This window comes from Lucilia sericata, unplaced genomic scaffold (assembly GCF_015586225.1).
Source record: "Lucilia sericata isolate MDLA Ls3-8-SP2 unplaced genomic scaffold, ASM1558622v1 Contig000067F_arrow, whole genome shotgun sequence".
Classification (NCBI taxonomy): Eukaryota; Metazoa; Arthropoda; class Insecta; order Diptera; family Calliphoridae; genus Lucilia; species Lucilia sericata.
In genome coordinates, this window is record NW_023994101.1 from 134316 (window position 1) to 152061 (window position 17746).

The following is a 17746-nucleotide window of genomic DNA, read 5'->3' on the forward strand; positions in this document are numbered from 1 at the left end:
TATCGAACATCCGAAGTCTTGATAATATATTCATTATTTATGATGATTTCAAATTGGAAAGCATGTCTAATAAAATTATACAAAGTTGGGACCCCGAAGATATCTGGCCATTCTGAGAATTTATTTCAACATACGTATACTGATAGAGTAAAATAGATAAACTCTATCTATTAAGATAAACTTTTTATAAGAAGTTGCAAGCTTAAAATTATTTGACATAGATTAATATTTCAAATTATGAAAAAAATGCGGATAAAATTTAACTCCTACATAAGTAATGTTGAAACAAATTTTATCAAAAAATAGTTTAGTTTTCATATAAGAACCAGATACGCTTTGTGGATCTCTCGATTTTTAATCCTTTTCTTAGATTTTAAAATTCTTTTAGAATTCTACATATACTTTTTCTTTCAATTTTAAGTTTGTTGGGTTTGAAAATGTCAATGTGTTCTGTATAAGTGTATAAATTACATACGTATATTAGGGTGGCTCTGCTTGTATGAAGGAAAAATAAGGTGGCATTGTTTCCAAATGTTGTTTTTGCAAAAGATTTAAATTTAGTTTTTTCTAAGATAGCGTTTTTTAAGGGATCGTATGCAAAATTGTATTATGTCATTGAAACCGTATCTCAAAGACCTACCATGTCTTTATCTTTTGATCCAGCTCAACAAATACTAACGTCAGCGCCAAACTTTTAGGAAATAGTATCTAAGAATGAACTTAATTTTAATTTCCCGCGGAACACCAGAAACTTCTAATTTGAGGCCACCCTAATATACATACTCATATGCTCGAAGACGAATGTTGGTAAAATAGAAAAATTTTATAAAAATGGCTACAGAATTAAAATATGTTTAAGTAACTGTCATAACATATAATAGAATAAAAAATTATTAAATAATTTTATTTTAGCAGTGGCAAAAGCTATGACATTTTCAAATGACATAACTTAACATTAGTTACTTAAATAACTTTCTCCGAGTGTAGCTCTTTATAAATGTATGTATATATTTACCATTTCATTGTCCTTAGATCGTTCTCCCAACTATGTTTCTTTTTATTTTTTCTATTTTTCTTTATTCTCTCGAGCTGACAGTTATAAATATGCATTTATTTTTCTGTGTAAAGTGCATTTTTACATTATTTCTTACATGAATGGACTAGTGAGTAGCGTACACACACATGTGTATGTAAGAAGTTTGTTGTTTGTTATATGTTATATGTGTATGTATGTACGTTATATTAGTAGACGTTTGCTGTACACAACTATAACAGAAAGTAAATATGTTTCATATGTAATGGCTATAAAAAAGTTGTTGTTTTTTTTATTTCTTGGTTACTACTTTTTTAACTGACAATCTGTATTTGAGCTTCATTGAACTGGAAATATTTTCCTAGTCGTGGATAAAAAAAATAAATACACAAAATAATCTAAACAAACAGCATTGCAAAAAACATATTCATATATCAAGGTATTAAAAATTTATTTATTTATGTATATACTAAATGCTTTGTAAATGCCAAAAAGTACATATTAAAAGGGGAAATGTAAAATTTAAGAAAAAAGATATATATCGTTTGAAAATGTTAAGTCTTCGGACTTGAAAAATACAACAAAAATTAATGGCTTTTAATGTGAAATTTATTTAAAAAACTAATTTTCTACACTTGTGGTTCATTACATATCATTACAAATATAATATTTGTGTAATTTCTTGTCCTTGTTCTAGAAATCCAAACCAATTTTACTGATTGATAAAAAATAATTTCAATTTATATGCCATAATTTGTAATTTCCATAACATTAAGTAATTTGCCTATTCAAAATGATGACAAAAACAAATATGGGGAAAAAAGGAACTGTATAATAAAATAAATAAAAAGCGAAAAATTACACAAAATAATTCTAATGTTTTTCAATAACTCACACAAACAAAAATTACTTAGAAAACGCAAAAACTTCTAACAAAATTTTGACTTATACAAGGGAGGGATTTTTCTAAAGAGGATTCTTTTTCTGGGGGTTTTTTTTTGTAGGTTAAAACAATAAAGGAAATTATACAAAATTGTACAAATATATGCCCTAAAAAGTCTACCATAAAAGCTAAAAATAAAAACATGTGTCAAACATCTAAAACTTCAGTAACCTGTCTCAGCTTAATAACATGAAATGAAATTTAAATTTGTTTACCACTTGAAATATTTCAACACCATCTTATAAAAAGAAATAAGAAGCAAAGATAGCAATAAGAATTTCCTGTTCATTTGTCACCCAATTTCAATTTTTATTTAAAACATAAAAAACACACTTCAAATTGATTTCAAGTGTTTTGCGTGTTTCTTGCAAATTAATAAAACACCAAAAAATTTTTTTGTTTTCCTTTTTTTGGTATCAGTAGTAGATGAAGAAAAAACGAAACTTTTAAAAATGTTACTTAATGCCTTAACATGAAAATATTTATTTATTGTTTTGCTTGTTTTTTTCTTCTCAATTAAATTCTAATTTTTTTACTTGTAACATGGCACAGTGGAAGGAAGTCAAAAACAATGTGTAAACATTCTATTTAGTAATTTCAAAGAATGACGGATAAAATAAATTATGTCACAAAGTCAATACGGTAAAGCACAACTTTATGCTACCCTACAACCATACAAATTAACTTCAAATGATTACACGAAACAAATATTTGAACTATATTTTCAGTAAAAATTTGAATTATTACCTATATTTTAATAGTGCTAAGATAATGTGTTTGACTATCTTATGCTTTTACCCCACAGTTTATATTTACATCCACCCCTCCGTAAAAATACATAAAAATGTTTTCATTCAAGTGTTTTCGTTTTTTTTAATCTTTTTCTTCTTATTGGTAGTTTTCTGATGTTGTACAATTATTATTTTATTTTGCTATTACTCTGGTTGTTGTTTTTGTTGTTTAATTCCTTTAGATCACACAAATTCCTAATTTGTTACATAGTGACAATATTTTATTGTTTATTTTTTATATTTTTTTCTTTTATATGTTGATTTTTTTTCGAATTCTTGTTTTTCCAATTTGTCTTCGTGTTTCGTTCAACTTGAAGTTAATTTTCTATCACATCAATTTTCCAAGACGTGTTACAATGTTTAAAATATTGCCAATATTATTTTTGCTTTTTCATTGAAAAGGTACCGTTTTTGAACATAGAAAATTACGTACTGAATACAAATCAGCTTAAATATAAAATTAAATTAGTATTTTAATATAATTTCAAATTTTGAGAAATTAGATATTTTTGTTTTCATTTTGCACCACTAAACGTAGTTAATGAGGGTACTATTAAGTTTGTTATTCTGTGTGGTCCATGTTACTTATATAGGTATGTTTGGAAAAAAATATATATATTGTCGTGCTACTTATTAAAGCGAAATTTAATATGTTCCGAAAAATAAGCAATAACCTGGGAATTTGTGCAGTTTACGTAGAAAATGAATACGTACATATGTATATGATGAATAACTAATGTTGAATGGAGAATAATTCATATAATTTTAGTTCAAACGTTATGTTACTTTTTCAAATTTTTAATTTAATTGTTAAAAACGTTTAATATTTTTTTTTCTTCAAAGTCATAAATTTTTCGGAAATAGATTATTGTAAATAAAATTATTTTATAACTATTTAATACGAATGTTGTGTTACTGTTACTGTTACTAATTTAGTCACCAAATTTTAAATTAAATTGCTGAAAACTACTAATAAATAAATATCTTATTTTGCTTAGTATCATAAATTTCCCAGAAAAAGGTTAGCTTTAAATTAGTTTACTTGTTCAGTTATAACACTTATAATAAAGTAAAATTAATGAGCAATAACAATTTTAAAATTTATGTATAGCGAACATAATATATGTTTGTAAATGCACATCAAATTTCAATAAATTACAAACTTAAATTAATTTAAAATAAATCTTATTTATTACTGCTACAAATGTCAGATTTCTTCCAGTGATTAGTATACAAATAGTTTTCTAGACCTCAAGTAAAATTAATTTCATGTTGGTTTTCGAATAAATTGCAAATTCAAAGAAAAAAAAAGTCAACATTTAAATAATTCAGCACCCAGAACAACAACAACAAAAACAGCAACTATAGTAAAGCAACCAGAAAGTAAAACTAGTAAAACATTTATAAAATTAATAAAATGTCAATGTAATTAATGTTCCTTTGTTAGTTATGACAATACCAAAAATCTCAGTAACAAATAATGACAACTCCTTCTAACACAGGCATAACCCAATATCAAATTTATGCAGCAAAATCGAATGTAGGAATTTATGCTATCAATCCTATAACCTGCAGAAATTTTTAATTACATAGTATTACAAATCTAAGCACAACAACTTACTCTTCAACATATCATACAGAATAAAAGCAACTATGATGTAATGTCTTCATATATATGGGCAATAGTATTGTGTTTCAAATATTTGTTGGGTTTACGTGTATATGTGAGACATTGGAACTACTTATTTAATTATATTACCGCATCAGCATGTTTTGTTGTATATAAATGTTGTTATATTTATTATAGAACTGCTACAAAATGTTGTTGCTATAATTGTCAGTATAAGAGTCTTAGTTGTAGTAGTAGTGTGGTAGTAATAGTAGCAATAAGTAGACTATGAAATGAAAAACCATAAATTTACTCCAAAACATAGTAACCGCAAAACTCAATACTACTACTACTACTGCTACACTCTAATAACAACTACAACTAACTACGCAAAATTCAATCAACTAAATAACTGCATTTATAAAACGCATACATATTCACACTCAAACAATCATCTACTTTTGAGTAAATGTGAAATACTCTAGATACATATTGTAGTTAGTTACATCAGAAGTGTCATAACTCACAACATTTTTTTATATATCATATATCAACTTAAACAGGATTATGGGTGTCATCTTCTTATTTCTTATTATTAATCCCTTATATTCCAAAAACCATTAGTTGTTTAAAAATCTGTATTTGCCATCAAAACTTCATATCATAAGACAAGGGTTTCCTTGAAAATTAGAATTATGACAGCCTGCATGTAAATGAGTGATATATAATATTACCACTCACTCATATACATATGGGAAATTTCGTGTCAACTGACCCAACTTTTAAAATCGATTTCTTCCGATTCATTTAGAAAAAATATAAAAAATATTTTTTTGATAGACATCCCTCTCGGATACTATTATGGGTATATAAAGCCCTTAGAAACAATGAAAAAATAGCTATCTGAACTCCTTTGGAATATTTTTGCTAGGATCAATAGATGAAAAGTTACACTCATTTGAATAAAACCCCGTATGACTAAAAAGTCCAACTTTGACCAACTCAATTCCAACAGTTCTTGACCGATTGAGCTGAAAATTTGTGTGTGGCCTACTATCCAGTACTAACCTTGGTGTAAATTTCATCAAAATCGATTTTTTGAGTTGGATCACTTAACATGAAATTGCCCATACGTATTTATACTTGTTTATCCATGTATATTGTACAATATACATACATACATAAAGGAAGATAATTTAGTTGATTATTACATTGCTTTGAATTCTTGGTTATATTATTATGTTTGTGTGTATACCTAATATATACAAATCCCAACAGTTTCAAGTGACAGTCCTACCATTTTCCCGAAGGAAGCAAATTTTTAATATAAAAGTAAAAAAAGTAGTTTTGAGTGCAAAAGTAAAAACGGTTACAGTTAAGTGGCAATAACTCTATTAAATGAATCAAAAATATATCCATTAGAATCAATGAAGATCGTATATCTAGACATTATATTCAAAAATTGTCAACTAAAATAATATAGTCTTGAAAAAATTACATACTTTTTTAAAGAAGCACTTTTTGGTCGAAAAACAAATAAAGCATATTTTGTTCAAATAACACAATTGTTATTTTAGACATGGGCCATCAAAAAACTTCATTTGATCAAAATTTAAGTTGTCTCATTTTGAATATATAGTTTTGTGGTGTTATAGTGTTGGTAACCAGTGAGCAACTAATAATTCATGTATATGTTTAAATTTAACAAATAATCAAATTCCTGTTTATATACATATATTTGTATGCAGGCTGTATTTATTTGCTTGTACATCTATCTATCCATCTTATATAGGTAGTTCGTATTCAAATTACTGTTTGTAGTAGCAACACTTAAGTTCAAAGAGAGCTATTAAAACATACATATGTATATTTTGAAGTTTAATAATTTAGAGAACATTTTATGTTGACTAAACAGAATGCAATAAAATATAAGAAATATATACTACGAAGTAAAATTAAAAAAATAATATTTATTCTAAATTTGGCTTTAATAGTTTTATTCAGGACTTCATATCAGTGCACACATAAATAAATAATTAAAGAAATGCAACGATGTTCTTTTGGCCTAAAAGTACACAAAATTATTAATATTTTAATGAACTTGTTTGATAATTGTTCCGAAAAGTTTAAACCATAAAATATATGTACATGAAACCCGAAAAACTTGCGTATGAGTATTAAGCGTAATTAAATATCAATCACTACCCACAATGCAAACACTTAGGAAAAATAAAATGAACGATTACAACAATTAAAAAAAAGCAAAGATTTTCAGCTGAATATAATTATCTCATTTTTATAATTATTTTTTTTTATTTAATAGATTCAAATTAATTCGACTTTAATTAAAATTTTAATTTTTGACATTATGTTCTTAAATTTTGTTGCCCAACATCAATGTTTCTCTACAGCACTTGCATAATGACGTGTAAAGAATTCTACAATTTATGGATTTTCAGAACGTATATCAAAATAAAAGAATATTTAAAGCCTTATATCAAGTTAAGCGGTTGGTATAAAATGCAAATCATAATCATACAATGACAAAATAATAATTTATATTGGATTTTAATGGCCTTTTAGCCATACAAGACAAGCCAGCTGAACAAAACAAGTTAACAAAATGCTGATTATGAAATTTTCAATTGTACACATAAACTAAGAAATGCGAATTTATACACACATGTACATATATATATATGTATGTATGTACAACAGTATTTAAGCATATTTATGCTCACTCACACATAAATGTTTTATTGAAGCATTTGACAATGTTGGTCTGTGGTAGCAGTGGCGCTTACCAAACTAGCACCTTCAACATAATATAATATTGTTATTTTTGTTTAGTTTTCGAAACGAATTTTAATAGCGCTCTTATTTGAATAGTATCTGCTCGTTAAAGTACTTACAATAGAAGATTTGAAACAAAAGAACGAACAAAAAAATAATGTTCTAAAATATTTGTGCATAAATATGTATGTGTGTGGCTGCTGATGTTGTGCTGTTGAAATATTTATTGTTGTATAATTATTGTTGTTTTGGTGATTGTTATTTACGTTTAAGTACACAAAATTTCATACACATAAATATACTCTTTTAGATTTTCATATCGTCACATAAACAGAACAATTTCCGATAGAAAGAAAAATATTTTGTTGTTTATTTCAGCAAAATTTTATTTCAGAAATGTGTATGAATGTATATGGTCTCTAATGTTTAATTTTAAGGGAACATTTGAATGGAGGTTAAATAAATAAATTAACAAAAGACATAATTTGAGTGAAGATTGAAATATAACCAATTTTAGGATAAATATAGTTATTTAAAAAATTATGTGCGAATGTTTAAAAACTTAAATAAAATATGTATTTTTATTATATATGTAATAAACTTTTTTCGTTTTAGTTATCTATATGTTTGTACATATAGATTTATGTATACATACATCTAAGATTTGATAACAGTTTCTGGTTATTATGCATGCCTAGTGTATATAAAACAACACATTCAAATACTTTTACACTTTCACAATAGTTAATATGTATTTGTATATACACATGTATTTATATATGTGTGTTTATATGAGTATAAATTGTTTGCTGTTTGTAATAGAATAATCATCATTTATCATATGATCAAGCAATATGTTTTGTCATATATTTTCCAGGTAAATGTACATATATCATATTGTATATATGTATATGTATGTACATATGAAAAGTGCTTTTGATGTCCTAGGTTTTTTGTATGTGTGTGTGTCAAATATATACAATACATATAATTATTTTCTGTTTGTTGTATGCGTATTTGTAGGACTATTGTTGTCTTGATATGCTCAAAACAAATGATTTATGATCACAAAACATTATTCAAATGTTGTAAATTATCTTTTACAAACAGAAAATTGACTATTTCTTTGAATCAACAATAGCAGCAACAACAACAAATAACAAACAATAATAATGTCAAATGTTGATAACTGTGATAGCAATTTTTGAAAGGTAAAATAAATGAATGACAAAAAAACAAAGAGTTAACAACTTGATAAAGACTTTTGTATTCTTTAAACTTGAAATATGATATACGATTGTGAAAAATTTTAACTTTTTAAATATTGATTACAGAAAAAAATACCTTTCAGATTGCAAAGAAAAATAAATAAATATTCTATGATCATTCGTCATTTCATTCGTCAAACAAAGTTAAAATGTTATCCTTATAGAATTTGAAACAAAAAAGATAAATTAATTTACTATCAGCAATCCTTAAAAACCATAAAGGGATTCTTATCATTGTCTATGAATTTATAACTTTTTTTTTTCGTTTCTTAACGCCTCTTCACCAGACCTTCGGCTCTCTGAATTTGATGCAAAGAAATTTAATTGTTTCGCTTTTACTATTCTGGTTTGTTCTCATTTTTTATTTTTATTCCATTTTTAATTTTTTTTTTATTTAACATGTGCATTTTCATTTGTAGTCATACAGCCGTCAGGGTTGCCACCACACATTGTAATGGTCTAGTGAACAAAATTTTAATTAAGTGTGGAATAACTTTTTTTACAGTTGTGCATTGTAATGACTGTACAACTGCAACAGTAAGAACCAGTGTACAAAGTGCTGTAGAAAGATAAAAAATGGTTGGGAAAAAAAAGATTTTTTTAAATCTAAATTCTTTCATCAATTGCAATATAGATAGGAAAAAATATAAAAAAGTACATACTGCTCACTTAGATTAATCTTTATATATAGGTTTTGTTGGAGGAGGGTTGACTGGTTGTTTGGTATGTTATAGCTATTATCGAAAAGACATTTTATTATATTACTTTTCCATTTAATTTACTATTATTAAGGCTACAATAACAAAATTTTAAACATGTAGTATAAAACATATTTTAGCTATTGATTTAGTTTAAGCAGTTAAGCTAATGTAACCAACTATTTAGAGGAATTTTTGTAAATTTAACATTTTTAAATTTAAATAGATACATTTAAACAGAAATTATGATTATACACATGTTTATAAGTAAATATATTGTAAATTATACCATTATATTAAAAATTTAATACAGAGTTGGTGTTATTTTTTCAATCATTTTAAAAATGTGAATACATTTGAAGACACATAAACCACACATAAATTTCTACTATAGACCGGATTATAAAAACAATATCAATTGTTCTTTTCAAAGTGTTGTTGCACTTTTGCTTCACACACACACACACCTTGACAATTAAACTTCCTTTTCCGACTAAAGCTATCACTAGCAATATTTTTGTGTCTTCCTCGCGCTCTTACTCACGCCCTATACTTGTTTTGGCTTTTACTCTTGAGAAGGGAATTTAGTTGATTTTAAGTGGGAATTTATATCATTTTAACATTTATCTGCATATGTTGCTGCTGGTGTTTGCTTTTGTTGTTGTTGTTATTTTGTAACATCTAGTTTTATATGAAAAAAATAAACGTTAAAGTTAAAACTTACGACAACTTTATGCATGCCCTCATATTAAATGCAAGTTTGATTGTTTTAACTTCCACCACTTGCTGTTAGAAGAGTTTTTCACTTGTTGTTGTTTCAGCAAGGTATGAAGGGGTAGTTGGACCATAAACAACAAAATGTTATAAGTAACCTCTTCCCAAAAACCGCCTTATCAACACGTGACATTATTTCACTGATGAGTGTATGTGTCAATGTTAAAAATGTGAAAATAATATTTTCCAACTTCACCTTTAGCAGTTGGAGTCAAGTTGTTCTTTGCCAAAGAAAAAAATAAAGGGTGTTTGAAACAAAAACTTTTATATATACATATATAGATTTTCTTCCTGTGTGACAATTGTTTATCGCAGTTAGTTCTTAGTCTAGCTTCAACATTTCGCTTGCTCTTCATACAATTCATACGATTGTTGATAATGGTTTTTCTTTAACTCATGTCTTACGTATGCAAATCATGCTTATTTTCGTAACAGTAAAGTGATATTTCTTACGCTGTTAAAATGGGAAAACGTGTTAGGACACTTAATGGAGGTCACGAAGAACTATCATCAATCTGAAAGGAAAAGGTTTATGAAACGAAACGCAAATATGCAATAATACAAAAAACCATTTATTTTGATTGACAAATAACAGATTTTCAATTTATTTTATATGGGTTCATACTAAAAAGATATATATCTGCATATTTATTTCGAATAAGGTAATTTAAAAACTAATATGGAATGAATGCATGACACTATTAATATAGCAAAAATTTTCTATATAAATAAACTATTGTGCTAAAAAATGTTCAATATGCTTTTCAATTATACCACATATAACATCTTAAACTTATTATTAAATTAAATACAACACCCTTAGATCAGATTTGACCTTATCTTTTATACGATTAATTAAATTGATTAACAAAGTTCAACAATTACATTAAAGGACAAATCTATAAATAAGAAATGATAATTGTTTATAAATTTAATGTTTCTTGGTTAATCGTAATTTAAAATATAAATTGTTTTAATTTCTACAAAATATTGTTCATTAATTCTAAATTATTTATAGTATAGTTAATATACTATACATATACAAAAACTCATTCTAATAAAAATACCTTAGCCTTAGGCCATTCTACAGCAATTATAAACAATAAAATAACCTTAAGATTTTAACTTACGCAAAATCGAAGCCAAAAAAAAAAAACAAACAAATAATGCAAATTTAAAGGCAATAAATGATAAACCAAATAAGAGACACCAACAAATGGCTCAAGAAGATACAAAATATCATTTGTGGTCGATGAAATCAAAAATGTATGTATTTCTTAAGAATATTTATTGCCGTATTAAAATAAAAATGTTTAAGTAATTTCTGTTTACAACATTTTTGGCAACAATATTCTTAAGATCAATGAACACATACAGAATAACAAAATACTTAATAAAATGTGCCATGCTGTTCATGTGTCAAAACGGAACACGTTTGACCTTGTATTTTGAGGGCCACCATATTTTTGCGGTTGATATGAACTTATCTTTTGTTAACATATGGAAATTTGTGGTTTTAGTCTAGACAGGTTAATAAGTTGCTGATATAACCATATTTTTAGAAAGAAGAAATTCAGAACTTTTTTAATTTTCTGCAAAAAACATCTTAACCTTAGAATAAGCTACAAGTATTAGCGGTTTTGTAAGGTCATTAGCAAATAATATGTATGTATATATTGAGATTTTTTTTAAAGAATTTTTACTTTATTTTACTGAAATATTACTGTTATTAAATTATTGATATTTAATTTATTTACAAGTAATATTTTATATTAAAATTTCTTGCCTTTATTTTAAAATATTCCATTCATTAATTATACCAAACAATTACTACTTAACAGAATATACTGTATTTATAAAAAATACTAACTAATTTAAACAAATTTAAAATTTGCAAATAAATATTTATGAAATAATAAATATTTACATCAAATACACCCTGGGCAACAATGTTGACGATTTTCAAATAATAAAAACGATAAAACGGATATTAAAATCTCATTTTATTTACATACATATATTTTTTAAAGCATTTCTCTTTTTAACATTTCAAAGTAACCGACAAAAACGTACAGCAAAAAAATAAAAAAAAAACATTGTAATAACGTTTTAATGTAAAAAGTTTAATTTAAAACTGTACAAACACATCTTAAATTGCAGGCAGTCGATCTTAATTAATCTCGTTCACCCATCGCAAAAAAAACAACCTCCCTTATGATCAGTAACAATGAAATTTCAAATTAAAATATATAGAACAAAAATAAAACTTATCAAAAAATATAAAATGCTATAATAAAAATTTAAATAAACGAAACTATTTACTACATGTTACATGTTTATGTCAATATCACTGTAAAATATAATAAAAAAATGAATGAAAAAATAAATAATACAGAACTATTGGAACTTATTTTTTTAGATTATATCTACAACCTACAAATGAATGTAGCACACTCATACTTGCAACCATACATTTATGCAACAATATTCCATTTGGTTTCTGCTGGTTGAAAACAGTATAAATACTTGCTCAGTGTTCGTATAAAAACACTACAACAACTTCACACTCCCACATCAACATTTATACTATTTCGTTTAAAATGAAATCAAATTGTATGTAGATACAATACAGGCGAACATATTTATACACTCATGCACGTACTCATGTGTTTATATATTTTTTATGAATTTCATGTTTTTTTTGCTTTATTTTTGTTAAATTTTCATTTAAATGTATGAGTAGTGGTGTGTGTTTGGATGTATGTACATACATATGTGTGTTTTTGTATTTGTATAGTTATTATGTGAATATTTGATTTTCAGTTTATTTTTGTTAAGAGTTACAAACTTATTTGTTGTGCTTCATACATACATATGGCGCCATGTGGTTGTTTTTGTTGTTATTGCTTTTATTGGCATTATTTTTGTTGTTACTGCTGTCGTTTGCAAGTAGCTTTGGCCACTATTATTTATTTTTTTCTTTACTTCATGCTAAAAACTTTATATGTTATTTGTTGTTTGTGTCTGTTTATAAACATGTCATTGGTGTATTGGTCAAAGGTTTTGTTTCACAAAAAAGTTAAAGTTAAACAAAGTTTTTTTATTTCATTTTGATTATTGTGAACATATTATGAAGTGAAAATTTTGTGCTGAAAATTGAGTGAATATTATATATAGAGAATTTTGTTAAGAGTCCTTAAGGATGTTGTATTTATGATACTGTTTATTACTCATAGGTATATATAGTATAAATATTAAACAATTTCATATTGCCATAAAAATATTAGTAAATATTATTTCAGTATATTTGAAATGAATTTAAAAAAGTATTGTGGGCTGTGTAAATTGTTTGAGTAAATTTCATGGCGTAAATGCATTCTCAGGTAATAAATTTCAATAATTTTTTTATAATTTTAAATATTTATCATAAAGAAGCAATGATGCTTGGACATACTTACGTATGAGTATTAAAGTTCAATTAAATATTCCGTATACGCTTTCATGAACATCTCTTAGTAATAATTTGGAAATTTTGAATTATACTACAGCAAATCCTAATTTAAAATCTAAAATTCTGTGATATTAAATTAAAGAATTTTACAAATAATTTTAAACTCCCTTTATTCAAGAAATAAACAAAAATGCAAATGTAAATTTAAGATAAAAATAGTTATTTTTTAGCTTGAATTTAAATAAATGTTTTACCTTAGATTCATTAAAAATATTACCTCAAACCTTTTTAAGCTTAATATAAAATTTTTAGTATTTTTCACCTGCAAAACCAACAATACCTACCGAAGAAAATAAGAGCAGAACAGCACAGCACAACTGATAACCAATAATAAATAACTGTAAAGTTTAGACAGAAACCAACAGAAAAAAGTTATAAATTGATATGTTCAGGTGAAGGTTAACTGCAAATGATATCCAGTGGTTACAACTAAAACTAGAGAGAGAAAAAATGTATATTTATACATATTACCAACATCTAAAAACTAAAGACAAAATGCTGGTTGGAAAGGAACAAAAAAAAGAAGATTTGAAAACTACTAAACTAACATTTCTTTTATGCAGAAAATGTTGCAAAACAAACTGATAAACTTTATCTAAATATTGTTTTAAAAAGGCTGTATATTTTCTGTATTCTCTATACAGGCAATACAAAGTTTTCGATATTGTAAGCTTTAAAAAGGACTACATTTGTCCTTTTAACTGTTATGTTTCCTGAAATAAAAAATATGGTGGACTTGACCAAAAGGAAAAAAATAAAAGAGAAACAAACATACAAACTAAGAACATCTGCAATCATGAACAGTTTAGTGATTTAAAAAGGATTGAAACATTCAATTTTTTGTTTGAAAAAAAAAATAGAATAAACCCTTGTGGTATATGAATTACAAAATGTATTTTCTAAAATCATTCCTGCATCTATTTTTATAAATGTGTGTGTATATATGTACGTATTTCTTTTCTGTCCTTTGTTCATTTGTTGCAAACATATAAAAACTGTCATCACTAAAAGACCAACTAAACCATTATAAAACTCGAAAAACGAAACAAAAAACAACTCCTGCACACCGAAAGTAATGAAAACTATAAACACAAACAAAATATCTTTCTTTTGCTTCCTTCCAATAAATACACATGATACTTTGTTTTGGTAATAATAAAAACAACAGCCAAAACAAAAACAACAAAACGTTTTTATATGTATTACGACAAAAACAACAACAAAAATGACAAAGTTTTATGTGGTTGTAGCAAAATGGTAAGAAAGAAAATTTGTTATTCTAGCCAAAAGAAAAGTTTTAGTTTAATGTGTCTTTTTAATTAGTTGTTGATAAATGTTTAGAATTACAAATTATAAATAAAAAAAGAACCAAGAACGCAAAAGAAGTACTATATTTTCAAAAATAAAATGGAATAAATAAAGAACGCTATAAATTTTATTTTAGAAACAAGAAGAAATCTTTATTTTTTTTATATATATATATTTTTTGTAAATAATTACAAGTTGTTTTTTAGATAGAATAAACTATTTACATATGTATATACCATACTACTATAGAGGGTATAGTATTATAAGTTTGTGTTACTCTTAAAGCTTACCATTCAGAAATAGCGTCAGATTAAAACATTTCTATCCGTCAGCCTGTCCATCCACGTAAAGTTTAGTTTTCTAACGGTTTAATATATCACCTAAATCTACGTAACAGATATATACTCAATTTAAACAGTAATAGTGAAAATAAATAGGTATTTGAACCAAGATTAGAACTTTTAATTGAAATTAATTTAAAATCCTAATCAGAAGTCATTTTTCTCACCACTATGGTAATTGTATAAAAAAGCCATACAAATAAGCCATGGTACTTACATAAATATGTTTTATATAATTTTATAAGGCTTTAATGCTAAATTCAAGCAACTAGTTGTTATTGTTGTTATACATTGAGTATTTAAATGTCTATTCAAAAGTTGCAAACTAAAGTAACAGCGGCGGCAACATACATAAAGCAAAATATCAGCAACACCATATGCACATGTCACTAAACATGATGTCAGACTTGTTGTTTTTTTTATATTATTTATATTTTAAACACGAGCATGTATGAATATCTGTGTATGCAAAGCACAATGTTGCCTGTTATTATTCTATACAAATATACCAACACACATTCATTTTCATATATTTAAATGCATGTGTTTATATGTATGTGTTTAATGTTCAAATGTTAGATAGTTTTCTATCTCTCTATCATCATTCTAAACATAAATTCTAGTATACACTCATACATGAGTATGTATATGTATTTAACGGAAACGGAAACTTTATGATTTGTTAACAGTATGCAAAAAAAATCTATAAAATATACATAATACATACAGCTACATATATTCAAAAATGTTCATTTTTTTCTTCATGAACAAGAGAAAAATATTGCATGTAAATGCATGCTGTAGACATGACATAATACAGAACCGCAAAAAAAGTGACATGAACATAAATGTACACTACTAATGGAGCCAGAGTTTAGAGACTCAATATCAAAACTTATGTAAATATGTAAAATGGACATAAGGGTAATAACTATAAATAGACAAAACAAATGAACACAGAATTCATAGCAGCTTGTAAATTAAATTTAATAATGCTTTAAAAAATTTATATTCACTACAGATAGATATTATGGATATAATCTATAAGATTTAAACATTTATTTTGTAATAAAGAGTCTTTAGTCCTTAGTGAAAAGGGTATATAAAGGTGTAATATAACTTTCCATCCCTATTAAGTATATATATTCTGGATCGATGTAGACAGCGAGGACGATTCATCTTTCTGTCTTCTTAATGAAATGAATTTTCTGAAGACCCCAGATATCTTTGGAATCGATCCTTAAATAAATTCCTAAACAACAATAAATTTTAAAATTAAATTTCCTTTAAATTCCCTACAGTACGAAGAACTAGTTCAACAACGGCGTATCAACAGCTACTAAGAACTACCACTAGTGAACTTTCAACCCACTAGCACTGTTATTACTGTTGAACATGGGGATGTCAATGCGCAAAAAAATCTGAAATCAAAAAAAAATTTTTTGATATATATCGATTTTTAGTTAAAAGCTCTCGCAACTGAGCAACTGATCTCTTGTTCATACAAAGCTATATTATTTCTATGAATAACTTTTTAACAATTTTTGTATTTTCTGCTCTACTTAATGCAAACGGACATAACATTTCGTCAAAAATGTGCCATGTGGTTACTTTAAGCCCTCCATGCGCTTATTAAAGTGAAATTTTTGGAACATTTAATTTTTCTGGAATTTCATGGCAAAATTTATGAAATGTGAACTATTGATTACAATGGTAAAATGCAGTGAACGTTTTGACAAAATATCGACCACTTTATTTACCGTACCTCTGGTAGTTAGTTGGATATAAGGGTAATATAACTAGTGAAAGGTGCCAATTGGAACTTTCGTTTTATAGGGTTACACTAGGCTGATGGTCAGAACTATACTTGATTTCTTACAAGTATTAGTAAAAAATACTTAATCCTTTTCAGGAAATCAGTACAAAAATGTTCATAATTATAGTAGCCATTAACAAACCCTCCTATTTATCGAACTATAGTTGGTCATATTATCCATATAATATGATAAAAGTTATTACTTTTCCAAAAAATCTAAGAATTAAAATATAAAAATTGTTACTTAAAAAAAACTAAAACTTCTCGTTAATAATCTAAAAATTAGTGTACAAATTCTCCTAGAAATGTTCAAAACTTTAAACTTTCTCATTTCATTTGAAAAAAAATATATAAAAACATAAAATTTATAGAATTTCGAATATTATCTTCATAAAAGCTACAGACCTTTTAAATAATTTGTAACATACATATTAAATTTGTACTCATTTGAACTTGTAAAAGAAAATAATTTACATATCCTTATTACAGTAAAAATACAAAGTTTAATATCAGTATTACTGTACAGTAATATATACATACAACTATAAATACATATATAACATATGTAGGCATTTTCAAACTTACTTATGTACATACATATGCAATTATAATTACATAAAAATGTATCTATATATGTACATACAAATGTATGCATATAAATCTACATACATACATTTACATTTCAAGATATAACTTTTTAAACAATATTTCCTGTTTGTCTTTCGTTAGTTTTTATACTCTCATATTTTTATGTTTTAATGTTAAACAAAAATAACAACTACAACGGCCATTATAACTCTTTCATGGCAACTTTTTCTTATTCATCCTTTTTCTTTTTCTACTTGTTCTCATTTTTCCCTT

General features: G+C 25.8%; 1 protein-coding gene across 1 annotated transcript in view; it reads left to right on the forward strand.

The window, feature by feature from the left end:
• Positions 1 to 17746, forward strand: part of LOC119616338 — a 57083-nt gene that overhangs the window by 27204 nt on the left and 12133 nt on the right. The window lies entirely within an intron of this gene.